General features: G+C 42.2%; 1 long non-coding RNA gene across 1 annotated transcript; it reads right to left on the reverse strand.

Moving 5' to 3' along the window:
- Positions 1-1,902: 1,902 nt before the first annotated feature.
- Positions 1,903-3,631, reverse strand: LOC127542718 (uncharacterized). The gene is made up of 3 exons (XR_007948799.1): positions 3,533-3,631; positions 3,046-3,237; positions 1,903-2,170 (listed from the first exon to the last, which is right to left on the reverse strand). It is a non-coding gene; the product is annotated as an uncharacterized LOC127542718 (long non-coding RNA).
- Positions 3,632-17,829: the final 14,198 nt, after the last annotated feature.

The raw sequence follows: 17,829 nt of genomic DNA on the forward strand, positions 1-17,829 counted from the left end.
ACTTTCTGTTGCCAACACCAGAAAATGAAACCAGATGCATCCGATAACTGCAGATAAATAAATCACTTTCTTCAGTGACAGAGCCATCTGAGTGTTCCACGCTGATTCAATCAACCTGGGGACAAAACAGACAAGAGGATTCCAGGATGACAGGCTGCTCTTTTCAATAAGCTTACAGGGAAACAACACAAAGTGAAAGAAATCAATTTAGATAGAAATGATACAGACCCCCCACCCCCCGACCGGAAGGACCGAGGAGGCCCCCGGGCCGGGCCCGAGCAGCTCCGGGCCTCCGTGCTTTGTCTCTGCCCCCTTGACGTCACGCCCAGGGCTCTGGCTGAGTTTTAATCTGTTCTTTGTTCAATCTCTGTCCAATCTGGCCGCCTCTCCCTTGGGTGCTTTTTCAAGTAGACAGAAGACCAGAACTTGAGTCCAATTGTTTCTTTCCCCAAACCTCCCCCTACTTTTTGTTTTTTAAGTCAACCTCCACACCCTGTCTAAGAAGCTGGGGAAGGTGGGGAAAGTACAGGGGAGAAGCAATATGACCAGCAGTGCAAAGAATACCATCTTACATAAGGGAATATTCCACAAACTGGAGCTAAGATCAACCCCCTCCCAAGAGTGCTGACATCTGAGCTGAGCGGTGAAGGGAGCTTGTGGGATTCCAGGAGGCAGCAGCCGAGTACCCGAAATTGCCCTTCGAGCCCTGCTTCGGACACAGTAGCCCAGTCAGAAGGGAACCGGAACCAGCCCCAGGGTGGTTATTGGGGACAGGTCCCCCTCGTGGCCGTCCCCCAGTGCTTCAGGGAAAAAGACCCCTCCCAGAATGTTCCGAACAGCCAATTGCCAGCCTCAATTTTCTCAAATTGCAAGTGTGTCATGAAATAAGCCGGCATTTAGATTTATTTCAGTAAAGGGTCTCTGTTTCCTCCTCCCTTCAGTGAGGGTGATAGCCTCGGGCTCCTTCTAGCTCCTTCTCCCTCCCATGAATCTGTACAGACTGCTAACTGAACAGAGGCGGGGTATCGGGCTGCTGTTACACACCAGCCCCCACGCTCTGGCTTGGCTAATGTGGCCGGAGTCGGGAGACCCCTGGATATCCGGCTAAGTTGCGGGGGGGGGGGGGGGGGGAGATGGTTTACCGAGTCATAAAAGGCTTTGTGTGCCTGGGAGGAGAAGTAAAGCCATCAATCACCTCATTAAAGTCTAATGACTTTGGGAAGAGCTTTCAAAATGGTGGGGCTGGATGGGAGCTGGCTGCATTGTGCTTTGAAGATGGCTTTTGATGCATTTCTAAACAGAATCATCTTGCTCCATTAGTATTTGATGTAGGCAGGCAACGTGTCTTAGCGCCCCAGACCACGGCCTTTTAATATCATACATGTTTCATCGCAGCTGAAGGCTAGTTCAAAAAACCTCAAACGCTTCGGCAGTCCCTCGGCACCCACCCACCACCCCCGGATGAATTATCCTCCTAGAAATCCAACACTGCCAGCGTGCCTGGGTCTTTAGCCACACGTGATAAAATCTTCAGGGCTTCTGCGGGACTTCCGGGGAACAGAGGGGGCCCGGAGCGGGCCTCTGCGGGGCTAAAGCTCGGGCACGGGCTTCCTCTTTAGCCCCGGCGCTCAGCCCATCCAAGGTAACGCGAACCTCCCCGGCAGCGGTCGAGGTGACCCACTGGCAAATCGGCACCAAGAGCCCCGTCCAAAGCCTCGTGATGAGGTTGTTGTTCTTTCCTACCAGTGGGGAAGTCCTGAAAGAAGATAATGTGTCCGGGCCCCAACTGTGACTTCTGTAGCATGTGCTGTATAATGTTATATTCTCTTGGAAACAAACATGTACGGAGGAAAAAAACTTACAGGGGACAGAAGTTGATGTTCATTTGATTTTATTGGCATGTTGTGACACAAGGGAAAGAGTACAGGCTTGGAGTAAAGAAGCCTTGGGTTCAGATCACACCTCTGCTCCCCACTGACACAAGTGACTCCAAGCAAAAGAGGAGTCCTTGGAGCTTTGAGAAAAGTTGTCGGACTCTTGAGATAGGCAGCTATCTGCATCTGTTGCTTCATTTGGCCGGGGGGGGGTGGTTTTTGGGATCCCACTGTCCTTGGCTTCTCCACCTTGAGAATTGCACTCCTTTTCAAACTGCTTGAAAAAATGTCGATTCCTGGAAAAGGTGAAAGGTTGGTCAGGCAAGAGGAAAAGCCTAGCTCTTCCACGGCTATCTCAATTGGGAAGCTCAATTCCCATCTTTCTGACTTGCCTTTCTTCCCTTTGTTCTAGCGGCACTCTGTACATGCTTGCATGGGGGGCAGGGAGGGGGGCAGCTACTTGAGAGTAGGGACTCTGCTCTTTTGCATTTGTGTATCCAGTGCTTACTTTAGATGCCAAGGAAATGTTTGCTGCCTGAGGGTGAACTAGGCGGGAGGCTGGAATAGGATGTCACAGGAAGAGAGTTTGGCTACCATGTACCGCTCTAAGTAAGCCACGTTCTTCCTTGCCAAAGGTCAGCGGGCTCTGTGACCTCGCATCCTCCTGAAACCAGCTTGTTTTTAGTCCCACTCTAGGTGCTTCCCTGAGTCACTTTTTCCCAAACTTGTTTTGTTCTTATAAAAGATAGAGATGGCAGGTCTTTGCTTCATCCAGTGGGAAGAGGCATAAATAAGCATTTATATACAGCAACTACAATGGGCCAGACACAGTGCTGAGTAATTTACAAGTAAAGAAACCAAGGCAGAGGTTAAGTAAATTGCTCAGGGTCACACAGCTAGCCCTCATATGATCTAATTTTCTGTCACCTGTGAACATGGTGTTTCCCTTAATAAATTGGAGATTCTTTCAGGGGACAAATGTTTGTTTGCTTTTTCTCTCCCAAGAGCCTTCCTAGTGTAGTGTCTAACAACTCCTGTTTATCTGGTGCTTTGGAGCCCTTTGTACATGTCCTCACTTGAGCCTCCCAAGCACCACGAGGATTATTGGCTCTTTTCTCATTAACCACAAGCATCCCCGAGGCTCTGACCCGGCCTCTGCCATCTCTCTTACTTTGTGACCTCGTCAAGTCCCGCGGGGGTTCAAGCATCCACTCGCCTCTACGTCCAACCTTAGCCACGCTCGGCCGTGCTTTGGTCCCATCCATCGATTGCTTTTTGGATATCTTAGGCCTCTCCTGGTCACAGCGGATACAAAAGGACTCGTCCAAATCAGAGTGTCTTCAACTTTATCCGCTCGTGACTCCTTTTAGCCCGAGAAATTGTGACGTGACATTGGGTATATGGGTATAGAAAAATAGGTATCCAAATCAAACACTGACACCACATCATCATTTTCCAACCCCCACATTTAGTTATGAGACATCCATCCCCTGGCCTAGGCCGTGTCAGGAGCCTTCCGCTTGGTCTCCCTGCCTCTTGTCTCTCCTCACGTCACCCCTCCTGTTCAGTGAACCCCAGTGGTTCCCTAGTCCATTCCAGATTCAAAAAGAAACTCTGCTCTTTCTAACCTGACTCCCTCATCTCTAACCTTCTGATACCTTTACTTCCCTCTACACAGGCAGCACTCCAGCTCCATGGGTCCACATGCGGTTCGCCGCCCCAACGTCACCCACGTGTCTGCTTTTGCGGCGTGAAAGCCCCTGCCGGCGACTTCCTTCTCCCTCGCCTTCTTGAGAAATGCTCGGTGAGCCATGACCTGTGAGGCAAGGCCAAGATAGCGGCTTGAAGAAGAACATTTACACAGCGCTTTCCGAGGGCCGGCCACTCTGCCGAGCGTTTCTCACTTGATCTTTAGCACAACCCTGCAAGGTAAGTGCATGGAATAATCCTCATTTTAGAGATGAAGAAACTGAGGTACACACAGAGGAGGTGACTCGGCCAGGGTCTAGCACGGCTGGTGAGGGTCCCAGGCTGGATTTGAAGTCAGGTCTTCTCGCCTCTGCTAGTAAGCTACTTAGGATCCATAGAGCTGGTGGCGTAGGTATTATTCAGCTAGAAATAGTTATAGAAAAAAAGACTGGAGAGATGGATGATAAACAGACTAGAGAGAGAAAGAAGGATAGACATAGTTCAAGAGAGGCACAGGCAGGGACAAAGACTTGGAGAGAGAAGGGGCTACACACAAAGGGACAGGCAGGAGAGACGAATAGCTAGGTGAATGGAGAGAGGGCGAGGCAGCAAGACAAAATAGATGGGGACATAGACATAGAAGGAGGAAAATTTGGATCCTAGATAGACATCATAGATGAATAGATGATAGAAAAATAGAGGAATTACGTGACAGCTGGATAGAGGGTTATATAGTTCCAGAGAAAGAGAGAGAGACAGACAGAGAATGGATCACTGGGATAGCTAGAGAGAGACAGGCAGATAGACAAATGAATAATAGATGATAGAGGGATAGATATAGTTATAGAGGGGGACAGGCGGGACAGATGAAAAGAGGGAGGACGAGACAGACACGCATTTAGTTGGATAGATCTACGGGAGGGAGATAGATGATAGACTGACAGATAGATAAATGAACAGAGGGATGGATAGACTGGATTGAAGGATGCATAGAAAAAGACAGAATAGAGGGGTAGACAAATGAATAGATAAGAGAGAGACAGGATAGATGAATAGATGAGTGGATAGACATGACAGATTGGAAAGATAAAGGGACAGACTGAATAGAGAGATGGAGAGACAGACATGATAGCCAAATGAATAGAGGGATGTGTGTGGTGTGTGTGTGTGTGTGTGTGTGTGTGTGTGTATGGAGACAGAAACAGAAGAACAAATGGAATAGTTAGATGGGTTGAGAGATGGATAGACACATAGTTAGAGGGACAGACTGAAGAGATGGGATAGATAGATGAGAGAGATAGAGGAAGGATGGATAGAATAGATAGAGAAATAAATAAATGATAGACAAGAGAGATAGACAGGGACATATAATTGGATAGATTAGCTGGGTGGATAGAGAGATAGACATATAGGATAGAGAGAGGAGAGACAGAATGGAGAGAGGATAGAGACATAAGCAGATAGACAATATAGATTGATGATTAGAGAAACAGCCTGGAGATAGATTGCTGTATATATGTGTGTGTGTGTGTGTGTGTGTGTATATATGTATATAAATATGTTTATGTATTTATATATGTATATAAATATGTTTATGTATTTATATATGTATATAAATATAAAGAGAGATGGAGAGATTGGCAGATAGATGACTAGAGGGACAGAGACTAGCAGATAGACAATATAGATTCATCGAGAGAGGGAGGGACAGTTTGGATAGATAGCTAGAGAAGGGGATAGGTGGATAAAGATAGACATGAACAAAGGGACAGACAAGAAAGATGAACGAATGGATGGAGAGGCAGGAGAGAGAGAAGTGAACAGAGGGAAAGACAGAATAGATTAACAGAGGGATGGATAGGGGTTGGGTAGATAGAGAGGATAGATAGAGACAGGCAAAAGAGAAATATATTTCTAAAGAGGGACAACAGGATGGCTTAGTAGATGAATGGATAGAGAGAGAGAGGTGGATAGAGATGGACGTATAGTTAAACAGGATGTATGGATGAATAGATGGATGAGAGACAGAGAGAGAGACAGACGGATAGTCAATATAGATAGATCCGAGAGAGACGCAGATAGATGGAGAGATATATAATAGGATAGAGAGGCAGAGATGAGTAGAGAGAGAAATAGACAGACATATAGTTAGGCACACAAAGGGGATGGACAGCCAGAGAGGATAAATAGATGACAGACAAATGGATAGATAAATATTAAATAGAGAGAGGCACGTGGACATGGAGTTAGACAAGGTGGATAGAGAGAGAAAGAATAAAAAGATGGGATGGGAACAGAGAGATGGATGGAGAGTTATCTAGATGGTAACAGGCAAATAGAGATAGATAAATAGACAAGAGGGCAGACTAGATAGACAGGGAGATAAAACAGACAAGGACATAGATATAGAGTTGGATAGATAGAAGGAAGAAAAGATGGATACTAGGTAGACAGGCAAATGAACAGAGGAACAGACTGGATAGAGAGAGAGAGACAGGGACATACAGCTGGCTAGAGACAAAAAAAAAAGACAGAGGATAGACAGCTAGAGGGACAGAGAGAGGATAGATTACTAGATGGATGGATAATCAGAGAGATAGACAGGGACAAATAGATACATAGAGACAGGCAAGAGATGGGCAGATAAGAACAGAGAGATAGATGGATAAAAGAGAGAGAGAGATTTACAGAGAGAGAAAAACAGAGATAGATGAATAGATGGTTGGATAGATATGGGGGACAGGATAGATGATGGATGATGATAGACATACTAGATGGGGGATAGACAGGAGACAGAAATATAGTTATAGAGATACACATGGATGAATAGGTGACAGATGGATAAATGGGATAGACATAGCTAGAGAGAGAGGCAGAGGGACAGACAGGATAGATAGGAAAATAGAGGAAAAGAGAGAGAGAAACAGAAGAACAGACTGGGACAGGTAGATGGACAGGAGAGAGACAAATGAAAAGATGATACCGAAAGATAGAAATACAGTGATCGAGAGGTACAGCAAGACTGGAGAGATGACAGGATGATAGAGAGATAGGCAAACAATATAGATAGGTGGATAGATAGCCAAATAAACAGAGATAAAGAGATCTAGATGATGATAGACTGGATGGATGGGAGATCAGCAGCTAGAGACAGAAGACAGAAACAGAAACATCGAGTGATTGAGAGCTATATAGATCGAAAATACAGAGAGATGGATAGGCAGAATAGATGATTGACAGGTTAGACAGGGACATATAGTTTGATAGAAACGGGTAAATGGATGGATAGATGGACAAATGTATAGATGTGAGAGAGAGAAACAGAGAGAAGGACAGAATAGATTAATAGAGGAATGGATATAGAGAGAGAGAGATGACAGGCAGAGAGATATAAAGATAGATGATAGGCAAATAAAGAGAGAGACAGACTGAATAGGTGGGTGGATAGATGGGATAGAGACAGACAATAGAGATAGATGGATAGACATAGTTAGAGGGACAGACAGAGACATATAGTTATCAATACAAGCAGAGATAGATAAATGAACAGAGGGATAAACTGAAGAGATGATAGAGACATACAGAGATAGAGAAATGAAGAGATGATCGAGATGGGGATTTATAGTTGGATAGACAGAGACAGATGAATAGGTAGATGGGTTGACAGGTAGACAGAGATAGATAGATGGATAGAGAAATGATAGAAAAATAGACATAGACAGGATAGATAGGCGGACAGATAAAGAGACAGACTGAATAGATAGATAAATGGATAGGCAGAGAGATAGAGAGATGGACATATACTTTGTTTCAAATTAGACACAAATGAACAGAGGGAAGGAGAGAGGGAGACAGATTTGGATAGATAGATGAATAGAGGGAGTATAGACATAGTTAGATAGATAGGGTGGATAAAAACAGAAGGATAGAGGGAGGGATGGACATAGTTAGAGAGAGAGAGGGCTGATAGATTGACCCTATAGATGGTTGAATAGAGAGAGATGCACATAGAAAATAGACAGACTGAATAGAGATAGAAGGAAAGAGTGCAACAGATAAGATAGATGAATGGATAGAGAGAGATACACAATATAGATGATAGATACATAGACAGGAGAGAAAGAGAGAGACAAAAAATATAGACAGGATAGAGAGGCAGACAGAGAGAGAGAGAAATGAACACAGGGACAGACTGAATAGGCAATAGAGACAACTTGAATAGAGGGATAGTGGGATACGTAGATGGATTGAGAGAGAGGCAGGTAGACAATAGAGAGAGATGGATAGAAAGTTGTTTTTTATATAGATAACTAGATGATAGATAGAAGGGTGGATAACTGGGATAGCTAGAGAGAGAGGAAGAGAGATAGAATAGAGGGATAGACTAGATAAATGAGTAGATGAGGGACAGATAGGCAGATTTACCGAGGCAGAATAGAGAAAGGGAGAGACATATAGAGATAGGCAGGGTGGATAGAGAGATGGACGGATGAATAGATGGGTGAATAGACAGAGACACACAAGGGAGATTGGATAGACTGCAGGGGTCCTCAAACTATGGCCGCGGGCCAAATGCGGCAGCTGAGGGCGATTATCCCCCTCCCCCAGGGCTATGAAGTTTCTTTATTTAAAGGCCCACAAATCAAAGTTTTGGTTTTTACTATAGTCCGGCCCTCCAGCAGTCTGAGGCACAGTGAACTGGCCCCCTATTTAAAAAGTTTGAGGACCCCTGGGATAGAGGGATAGACAAGTGAACTGAGGGACAGACTGGATAGATAATGATAGTGGGATAGGTGACTAGCTCATTAATGAGGGAGAGAACAGAGAAGATATATATATATATATATATATATATATATATATATAGAGAGAGAGAGAGAGAGAGAAGAGAGAGAGAGAGAAGAGAGAGAGAGAGAGAGAGAGAGAGAGAAATACACACACATAGATGGATAGAAAGGCAGTGGAGATAGGTGAATAAACAGAGGGACAGATGGGAGAGGTAGATGAATAAAGAGGTAGATTGATAGACAAGAGAGAGAGGTTCAGAGGCAGGATGGATAAATAGATGATGGGTAAACAGAGAGACAGTTATATATAGATAATGATAGAAAAATGACTAGATAGAGAGGATAGATGATAGACAAAAGAACAGACGGATAGATGGGTAAGAGAGGAATATAGATATAGTTAGAGAGAGGGTCAGACAGGCTAAATAGAGAAGTGGATAGACAGAGGAGATAGGCGGAGAGACCATGGGGATGGAGCAAATAGAAGGAGAGGATAGTTGGATAGAGAGATGGATAGACATAGACAGGAGGAACAGACAGATGGGACAGATAGAGAGGTGGGAAAAATGAACAGAAGGACAGAATGGAGAGACGAGATGGATAAATGGGGTAGAGAGACAAATAGAAAGAGTGGTAGGGGCAGAGATAGAGACAGGAACGTGTAGTTAGGCAGGCAAATGAATAGATGACAGGAAGAGACAGATGATAGATTGACAGATAGGAGATGACAGACAAATGGACAGAGGAATGGAGAGGGACAGACAGGCTGAATAGATGGATAGAGATATGGATAGACAGAGAAGCAGATAGACTGGATAGAGATGATAGACAAGAGGAACTAGTTGGATAGAGAGATAGAAATAGAGTTAATAGATTCTTAGAGGGATGGATAGAAAGAATCAGAGATGGAGAGAGATGTAAAGATAGATGTCAGACAAATGAAGAGAGGGGCAGATTGAATAGCTGGATGGGAAAGAGAAGCATTTAGAAGTAGGAGAGAGAGAATCATGTAGTTGGATAGATGGACGAATAGAGGAAGAGACATATATAGGTAGATAATGATAGATGGGTAGGGTAGATAGAGATGAGAGAGACAGGAACGTAGAGTTAGACAAATAGATAATATTGATAGAAAAATGATAGACATGATAGAGAGGCACACAGAACAGATAGAGAGACATAGGCAGACAAAGGGGATAGAGATGGATAAAAAGACAAGAAGGATGGACTAGACAGATAGATAGAAATATACTTGGATAAATGAAAGAGGGATAGAGATAGAGACAGATAGAAAGGTGGATGGACAGACAGGATAGATTCAGATGAATCGATAGAAAGAACAGATAAATAGATGACAGATGAATGAATCTTATATATATAGATAGGATGTATAGAGAGACAGGTAGATGAATGGATAAATCAAGAAGGAGGTACAGACTGGATAGAGACATAGTAGGATAGGGAGATGGATTGAGAGAGAGGTAGACAGACAGGATAGAAGTGCAAACAGGGATAGACGGGGGATAGACATAGGGTTGTAGAGAGGTAGAGACAGGATGGATGAATAGATTGAGAGATAGCAGGGCAGATAGATAGATGTGATTGACAGAAAGGAATGGATAGAGGAAGAGAGATAAGAGAATAGAAATTCACATACACTTATAGAGAAGGAGAGACAGGCAGATAGACAATATAGATTTATTGACATATAGAGAGGGACAGACAGACTGGATAGATGAATAGATGGATAAACAGCTAGAGAGAAGGATAGGTGGAAAGAGTTAGACAGAGGGAGATACACAATATGGATGGATGAATAGAGGGATCTTGTCTTGTCTGTACAAGAGAGAAATTTAGTTAGAAACAGGGATAGACTGAATAGACAGATAGTGGGATAGCTTGATGGATCGACAGAGGCCGATAGACATATAGAGAGACAAGATGGGCAGATAGAAAGATAGATAGATGGAGAGTTAGATAGATGGTAAAGGGCAGAGATAGAAAAGGACAGGAGAGAGAGAGAAAGACAGACTGGAGAGAGAGTTATATAATTATAGAGAAAGATAGAAAGATGGATAGAAGAGAATCAGACAGAATATAGACAAGAGAGAGATGGATAAACAGAGATAGAGAGATATAGATGGTGATAGATGGAAAGATAAGTGGAGAAATAGAAAGGACAGATAGGCAGATAGATGGATGGAGAGAGAGCTGCATCGAGAGCTAATGAGAGATGACGAGGGAGACATAGACAGGGACATGTAGTTGAACGTATAGCTAGACAGAGAGAGGATATGTTGGGTGGATAGAGATGGACAGACTGGATCAAGGGATCGATAGACAGACAGACAAGGGAGACGGGAAGATAGACGATCTAGATAAGTGGATAGATTGACACAAACAGGATGGAGAGAGATGGGATAGGTAGATGGATTGAGAGAGAGAGAAACAGGCAAGAGGGACAGACTTCAGAGAGAGTGAAGATAAATGATAGAGGACTGTGATGACAGAGAGGGACAGCATAGACAATATAGATGAACAGATGACAGAGAAACATATGGATTGAGAGATAGACAGGGACAAGAGAGAGCTATATTGATAGCCGAGAGATAGGGGATAGATGAGAGACAGGACAGAGATGACTACATGTTAGGGAGAGATAGAGAGAGATAGGCAGATAGATGAAGAGAAGGATGGATAGAAAGACGATAGACAAATGAACAGGGGAACAGATTGGATAGAGAGAGAGAAACGGGGACATACAGTTGGATGGAGATAGACAAAAGCGATAGAGGATAGATAGCTAGAGAGACAGGATGGGGGGTAGACATAGAGGGACAGACAGACGAGAGACACGGGCAATATCTAGATGTTAGAGAAATGAACAAAAGGCCAGAATAGAGAGACAGACTGGATAGATAAGGACATAATGAGATGGATAGATAAGTGAGTAGATGATAGCTTGAAAGACGGATGATAGATACGAGAGAGGGATACAGAGATAGAATAGATGGATGAAAGACAATTGAAAAGAGGGGCAGCAGCCTGGACAGAGAGACAGACAAGGATGGATTGAAAGAGAGAGAGAGACCGGGATAGATGAATGAACGGAGGGACATACTGGACAGAGAGGCAGATAGAGACAGAGAAAGAGAGATGGATAAATGAACAGAGGGAGAAGCTGAATAGAGGGATGGAGAGAGAGAGGTAGTCAGATAGCAGGATAGGTAGATGGATACGGAATTCTGTAGAGAGATAATGATAGAGGATAGATAAATGAACAGACAGTTAATGAGACAGGCAGACAGACAGTTTGGATAAATGGATAGCTAATTAGAGAGAGACAGGCTGGAAAGATAAACAAATAGAAATCAAGAGAGTTAGAGAGACAGAGGAGAGGTGATAGGCAAATGAATAGAAAGATGGAGAGATAGATGATACATAGGCAGACGGTAGACAGTGGGGTAGGTGGATGGGTAGCGATAGACAGGCAGAAAGAGAGGACAGATGACAAACAGATAGAGTGAGAGACAGACATATGGAGTCGGATGGCTAGGTGGAGACTTAGGTGGAGAAAGGCAGACAGGATAGATGGGTGAGAGAGAGGGACAGAGACATGGGAAAGTTAAATGGATGGACATAGACAAGACAGGTAAAATGGACAGAGGGGCGGGCTGGATAGAGGGACAATAGAGTGAATAGAGATAGATGACAGACATGTAGGAAAATAAAGAAGGAGATAGAGAGAGGGGTGATAGGCAGATATTCAGAGGGAGAGATAGGAGGGATAGAGAGGTAGACATTTCACATATATGTATGTGTATGAGAATGATAAAGATGGCTAGATAGGCAGACAGGTGAATAGAGGGAAGGTTAGATGGGTACATGGATAGACAAAGAGGATAGATAGCTAGAGAGAGACAGACGGGCAGAGAACATAAATAGGCATACGGTTAGATGGCTAGAGAAATGATAGAAAATAGACACAGACAGGATGGACAAATGGGATTGATAGCCAGAGAGAGAAGCAGAGGGACAAAACAGATAAGATAGGGACATAGAAAGGAATAAGTAGATGGACTGAGAGATAGACATAATAGACAGAAACAGGATAGATGGTGATGGGCAGACAGACATAGAAAACTAGACAAGAGGGACAGACAAAGAAATAGATGACAGAGAATTGGATTGAGAGGGAGGATAGACAGAGTTGAGAGAGGTACAGCCAGACATGCTAAAGAGAGAGTTGGCTTGATAGCTAGGCAGAGAGATGGATGGAGTGGATAGAGAGAGAAAAACACACAGACAAGATGGATGAACAGAGAGACATGGAGAGGCAGACAGAGATAGGTAAATGAACAGAGGGACAGACTGGATGGACAGGATAGGTAGATGAGAGACAGGTAGGGAAATAGACAGGGACATGACAGGGAGATGGTAGATGGGTGGATTGAAAGGGAGAGAGAGGACTTCTGGTTAAGATGGCGGAGAGGAGGCACACAGCTGTGTAGCTCTGCGCTTTCTCTCACTATCCATTTCATTACAAGCCTCTGAATTAATGCTTGACTGAAAAAAAACCCACAAATAGTTACCAAGAGAAGCCATCCTTGACATCCACCAAGAAAGGTCTGTCTTTACTGGAGGGCTGGGACGGTTTTAGATCGGGCGCAGGCGGCGGGCAGCGGCAGTGAGAGCACGGGAGCAGAGCGGAGAGGGGGTGGGGAGTGATCGCAGCCGTCTCTGCGGAGAGAGCTTCGCTACAGGTTTGGATACTTTGCTCCGGCAGCAATTCAGCAGCCCAGCAGAGAAGCTAAAAACACCGGGGCTGAAGAATACAACCCCAAACAGCTGGAGTCTCTCGGGACCTGGCCGCCCCCCTCTTTCCCCCCCACAGTGACTCAGCACGCTCTGGGATCTCAGAGCGCAGGCGCAGCACAGTCCAGCTAGTGCCTCACTGCTGCCCCCTGCAGTCTGGAGAGGAAGCTCGGTAACACCACCCAGCCCCTTTCTCAAAGAAAGACTCCAGTTTTTTCTGTTTTTCTTTGCTAGTTTGTCTTTGATTATTAGACAGAATGAGCAAGAAGCTGAAGAGGACTTTAACCCTTGACAGCTTCTATACAGATAGAGAGCAGACTCTAAATCCTGAGGAGAATAAAAACAGACAGTCCCCAGGTGAATCCCCAAAGGAGGAGATCGTCTGTTCCTCAGCACAGATGAACCTCATAGAAGTGATTAAAAAGGCTCTCACAAGGGAGCTAGAAGAAAAATGGGGAAAGCAGAGGGAGGCTTGGCAAAAGGAGAGGGAAGCTTGGGAAAAGAGCCTGGAGAAGTCAGTTAAAGAGAGAGTGGATAAAGAAGTAAAATCCTTGAAAAATAGGATTGGTGAACTGGAAACAAAAAAACAAAATTGGCGAAATGGAAAAAAATTCCACAGAACAAAAGAACTCAATTGGACAATTAGAAAAAGATCTTAAAAAAGTGAGCAAAGAAAATACTTCACTGAAAATCAGGGTCGAACAAATGGAATTGAATGACTCGAGGAGACAAGAAGAATCAGTCAAGCAAATCCAAAAAAATCAAACAATGGAAAAGGATGTGAAATACCTTCTGGGGAAGACAACAGACCTGGAAAACAGATCCAGGAGAGACAATCTGAGAATCATTGGACTTCCAGAAAAACATGATGAAAAAAAGAGCCTGGACACTATTTTCCAGGAAATTATCAAAGAGAACTGCCCAGAAGTCATAGGAACAGAGGAAAAAATAAACATTGAAAGGATTCATCGATCACCCACTGAAAGGGATCCTAAAATCAAAACACCATGGAATATAGTGGCCAAATGCCAGAACCCTCAGATGAAGGAAAAAATATTGCAAGCGGCTAGAAAAACCCAATTCAAGTATCAAGGAGCCACAATAAGGATCACCCAGGATCTGGCAGCATCCACATTAAAAGATCAAAGGGCCTGGAATATGATATTCCGAAAGGCTAAGGAACTTGGTACGCAACCAAAAATAACTTACCCAGCGAGAATGAGCATCTTTTTCCAGGGAAGAAGATGGACATTCAACAAAGTAAGCGAATTTCAACAATTCTTGATGAAAAAGCCAGAACTTAACAAAAAGTTTGATCTACAAATATAGAACTCAAGAGAAACCTAAAAATGTAAAGATTAATCTTGGGAACTATATTTCAGCTATATAGATGTATAAAGAATACATGTATACCTTGTTCTAGAAACTGATGTGGAAAGGACATTGTACCAGAAAAAGGGTAAAGTGGGGGTAGTACATCTCATGAAGAGGCATAGGAAACCTAGTATATCTGAGAGAAAGAAGGGAGGGGGATGAATATAGTGGGTATCTTACTGCCTTCAGAATTGGCTTTAAGTGAAAAATTTTAGACATATTCAATTTATGGTGAAACTTCTCCCACCTCATTGAAAAGTGAGAAGGGAAAAGTGAAAAGGAAAGGAATAAGCTAAGCGGAAGTGAATACGGGAACTGGGAGGGAAAGGAGTAAGATAGGGGGAGGAACTCTAAGGCGGGGGGAGGGATACTAAAAAGGGAGGGCTGTGAGAAGCAAGGGGTGCTCACAAGCTTAATACTGGGAAGGGGGGAAAGGGGAAAGAAGGGAGAAAAGCATAAACTGGGGTTAACAAGATGGCAAGTAATACAGAATTGGTCATTCTAACCATAAATGTGAACGGGGTAAACTCCCTCATAAAGAGGAAGCGGTTAGCAGAATGGATTAAAAGCCAGAATCCTACAATATGTTGTTTACAGGAAACACACCTGAAGTGGGGAGATACATGCAGGTTAAAGGTAAAAGGTTGGAGCAAAATCTACTATGCTTCAGGTGAAGTCAAAAAAGCAGGGGTAGCCATCCTGATTTCAGATCAAGCTAAAGCAAAAATTCATCTAATTAAAAGAGATAAGGAAGGGCACTATATCTTGCTAAAGGGTAGCATGGATAATGCAGCACTATCTATATTAAACATATATGCACCAAGTGGTGTAGCATCTAAATTCTTAAAAGAGAAATTAAGAGAGCTGCAAGAAGAAATAGACAGTAAAACTATAATAGTGGGAGATCTTAACCTTGCACTCTCAGAATTAGATAAATCAAACCACAAAATAAATAAGAAAGAAGTCAAAGAGGTAAATAGAATACTAGAAATGTTAGATATGATAGATCTCTGGAGAAAATGTAATGGAGACAGAAAGGAATACACTTTCTTTTCAGCAGTTCATGGAACCTATACAAAAACTGACCATATATTAGGACATAAAAACCTCAAACTCAAATGCAGTAAGGCAGAAATAGTAAATGCATCCTTTTCAGACCACGATGCAATGAAAATTACATTCAACAAAAAGCCAGGGGGAAGTAGACCAAAAAATAATTGGAAACTAAATAATCTCATACTAAAGAATGATTGGGTGAAACAGCAAATCATAGACATAATTAATAACTTCACCCAAGAAAACGAATAATGAGACATCATACCAAAATGTATGGGATGCAGCCAAAGCGGTAATAAGGGGAAATTTTATATCTCTAGAGGCCTATTTGTATAAAATAGAGAAAGAGAAGGTCAACGAATTGGGCTTGCAACTAAAAATGCTAGAAAAGGAACAAATTAAAAACCCTCAGTCAAACACTAAACTTGAAATTCTAAAAATAAAAGGAGAGATCAATAAAAGTGAAAGTAAAAAAAAACTATTGAATTAATTAATAAAACTAAGAGTTGGTTCTATGAAAAAACCAACAAAATAGACAAACCCTTAGTAAATCTGATTAAAAAAGGAAAGAGGAAAATCAAATTGTTAGTCTTAAAAATGAAAAGGGAGAACTCACCACTAACGAAGAGGAAATTAGAGCAATAATTAGGAGTTACTTTGTCCAACTTTATGCCAATAAATTCGACAACTTAAATGAAATAGAAAAATACCTCCAAAAACATAGCTTGCCCAAACTAACAGAGGAAGAAGTAAATATCCTAAACAGTCCCATCTCAGAAAAAGAAATAGAACAAACTATCAATCAACTCCCTAAGAAAAAATCCCCAGGACCAGATGGATTTACATGTGAATTCTACCAAACATTTAAAGAACAATTAACTCCAATGCTAAATAAACTATTTGAAAAAATAGGGATTGAAGGAGTCCTACCAAACTCCTTTTATGACACAGACATGGTACTGATACCTAAACCAGGTAGGCTGAAAACAGAGAAAGAAAATTATAGACCAATCTCCCTAATGAATATTGATGCTAAAATCTTAAATAAAATATTAGCAAAAAGATTACAGAAAATCATCCCCAGGATAATACACTATGACCAGTAGGATTTATACCAGGAATGCAGGGCTGGTTCAATATTAGGAAAACTATTAGCATAATTGACTATATCAATAACCAAACAAACAAAAACCATATGATCATCTCAATAGATGCAGAAAAAGCATTTGATAAAATCCAACATCCATTCCTAATAAAAACACTTGAGAGCATAGGAATAAATGGACTTTTCCTTAAAATAGTCAGGAGCATATATTTAAAACCATCAGTAAGCATCATATGCAATGGGGAAAAACTGGAACCTTTCCCAGTAAGATCTGGAGTGAAGCAAGGTTGCCCACTATCACCATTATTATTTAATATCGTATTAGAAACACTAGCCTCGGCAATAAGAGTCGAGAAAGAGATTAAAGGAATTAGAGTAGGCAATGAGGAAACCAAACTATCACTCTTTACGGATGATATGATGGTATACCTAGAGAACCCCAGAGATTCTACTAAAAAGCTATTGGAAATAATTCATAATTTTAGCAAAGTAGCTGGCTACAAAATAAATCCCCATAAATCCTCAGCATTCTTATACACCACCAACAAAACCCAACAGCAAGAGATACAAAGAGAAATTCCATTCAGAATAACTGTTGATACCATAAAATATTTGGGGATCTATCTACCAAAGGAAAGTCAGGAATTATATGAGCAAAATTATAAAAAAGTCTCCACACAAATAAAGTCAGACTTAAATAATTGGAAAAATATTAAGTGCTCTTGGATCGGCCGAGCGAACATGATAAAGATGACAATACTCCCTAAACTAATCTATTTATTTAGTGCTATACCAATCAGACTTCCAAGAAAATATTTTATTGATCTAGAAAAAATAACAACAAAATTCATATGGAACAATAAAAAGTCGAGAATCTCAAGGGAATTAATGAAAAAAAAATCAAATGAAGGTGGCCTAGCTGTACCTGATCTAAAATTATATTATAAAGCAGCAGTCACCAAAACCATTTGGTATTGGCTAAGAAATAGATTAGTGGATCAGTGGAAAAGGTTAGGTTCACAAGACAGAATAGTCAACTATAGCAATCTAGTGTTTGACAAACCCAAAGCCCCTAACTTCTGGGATAAGAATTCATTATGTGATAAAAACTGCTGGGATAATTGGAAAT

Source organism: Antechinus flavipes, chromosome X (genome assembly GCF_016432865.1).
Source record: "Antechinus flavipes isolate AdamAnt ecotype Samford, QLD, Australia chromosome X, AdamAnt_v2, whole genome shotgun sequence".
Lineage (NCBI taxonomy): Eukaryota > Metazoa > Chordata > Mammalia > Dasyuromorphia > Dasyuridae > Antechinus > Antechinus flavipes.